Source organism: Lathyrus oleraceus, chromosome 2, assembly GCF_024323335.1.
Source record: "Lathyrus oleraceus cultivar Zhongwan6 chromosome 2, CAAS_Psat_ZW6_1.0, whole genome shotgun sequence".
NCBI classification, from domain to species: Eukaryota; Viridiplantae; Streptophyta; class Magnoliopsida; order Fabales; family Fabaceae; genus Lathyrus; species Lathyrus oleraceus.
In genome coordinates, this window is record NC_066580.1 from 447,419,175 (window position 1) to 447,421,630 (window position 2,456).

A 2,456-nucleotide genomic window follows, 5' to 3' on the forward strand; every position below is an offset into this window, starting at 1 on the left:
AATCTTCCACATATTGCACATTCAAACAATTAAGAAAATGTCCTCAAAAGTATCAATATCAATGCACAAGGCAAGTAGCTCAAATGATCAATGTAAAGCAAAGGCAAGCAAATGAGCACAAAATGGATATCCAAATTAGAAAATCCAAATCAAAACAGAAATGCATCTAATGGCCTTGAGATTTTTTATGCAAGCTACTCATGTTATGAACAAACAATGTGCAAAAAATCAGATCCAGAAGAGTTCAAATGAAAGATGAATAAAAATGCACAAATGCAATGTCCACAATGTGACACAAATTGTCACATACATCTTCATGTGTCAAAAACAATGATAGCATATGAGAAAAAATTCAAACCAGTGCTCAAAAATCAAATCATGGGTGAAGATCAAGCACACAAAAATTCAGATCAATTGGATCAACACATAGCATTTCACAAAGCATTGAATGCAACATATCAATTTAACATAATGTCCAATCAAAAATTCACAATTAAAAAATCAGATATCAACAAATCATGAAAATAATACTAAAAAAAACTAGACATTTAAACAGAAATATGAAAAAAAAATTGGAGTTAATTTGGATCATTTTTCAATTTTTTATGATTTTTTAAATATGAACAAAATAATTGACATAACAAAATAAAATGGAGGGAAAGAAATATTTGAATAAACTCAGGAATAATCACAACCATCGGATCAGGCGCGAGAAATCAATCAAACGGTCCACATTTGAACATCAAAACGCACAACATCACTAATTGAGTTGGCATGCACACTCAGCAAGTCAAACATACGCATGGCATAGTCAACACAATCATAACCAATGGATTACACACGCAAGTGCCACACAGCAGCCACGCCAGCTTAAATGAAATGATGCGTTTCATTTAATGTGTCATCAGCACAATCAGCAAGTCAACAAACACATGGCTCAGTCAAACGAAGCACAACCAATGGAATGGACATGCAAGCACACAGTCAGCAGCCACAGTGGACAAAACCCTAGTATGAACCAGACGCCGGAGCTGTAGCTCCGGTCGTCTTCCCCGACTAGCTCCGGTGGACATTCAACAATTTTTTTCCAGAATTTCATGAATCATACATCAATCGACTCGGTTTTTCACCAGGAATCCAAATATCATATTCAATTCATCTAAATCATCATGTATCGCACAGATCGAAGAGAAACATATTGTGGATCAAAACTGAAAGTTCATCATACATGCTCATTATTCATCCATTTTCAATTCTAAACATATCAGCATACTCCAGGCAATGAGATCTACACAACTATAACAAGAAAATAGCAAAAGGAGAGGATCGAATTTCAACTTACTTGAAATGAAGTTCTCTAAATTCGTGTCCTCGGGCTCTCAAAATCTCCAGATCTTCTTCCTTAACCTTGCCTTGAAGCTTTGTGTAAGAATCACCACTTGAAACCACCTGGATCTTCTTCAATTTCAGAAATCCATTTCCATGAAAGTGCACTCGATCTGCTCGAAATCCATCTCAATTGTCCAATCCAGATGATGATTCTTGCTCAGAATTACACCAGGAGCAAGAATATGCGAAGAGATTTGGTGTTTGTGTGAAGAAAATTGAATTTCGAAGAGAGAGAAAAATGGAGGGAATTTGAAATTTTGATCTGAAATTTTGTTATTATGGCAAATGAGATTAGGGTTTGGCTTTTATATGGTGTGCTAATGACACTGCTAATCAAATTAGGCATTGCTTAAACATGATTAGTGAGATATGGATCAAATTGCAAAATTACAAATGAGGATAGCATGGCCATGTCCCACGTGTACAGTACCATGCAAGGGCTGAAATTCTCTTAAAATTGTCCAATAATCAACATGGAAATGGTATCTTGCTTGTATCATAAGCCAATTTTGAATTATAGAAATTCCCTCCAAAATGATCATGGGTGAAATAATGGGCATACAAGCTTCTCTCATACATGACAAGGCTTGTTTTGAGAAGTATTGGTCATGAGGAGTATTTTGCAAAAAGAATGGACCAAATTGGAGCTTTGAATCAAAAGTTATGTCACTTTGAACTTCCATGCACACCTTGTGATCATTTGGCCATAACTTCTCAACCAATCATCATATGGACATGAAATAGGACTTTTTGGAAATGGGAGACAAAGACCTACAACTTTCATGTTCACCAAAAATCCATTTGAAGCTTATTTGATGTTGATAAGTCAAGTTGAATGTGGACCAGAAACTTGCCATTTTTGGAAACTTGAAATTACAGGTCATTTTCCATTTTTGGAAACTTTTGCCATGACTTCAAAATCTTCAAGATAGATGTTTGAAATGACAAATAGACTTCTTTTGAACATGAATTAGGTGTTTCAAATCATTTCCCCACCTTAAGGCCATCAGTTGACTGCACAGTTGGTTTCTTGGTCTTCAGTTGAGCCTGAAATGTATGACTGAATT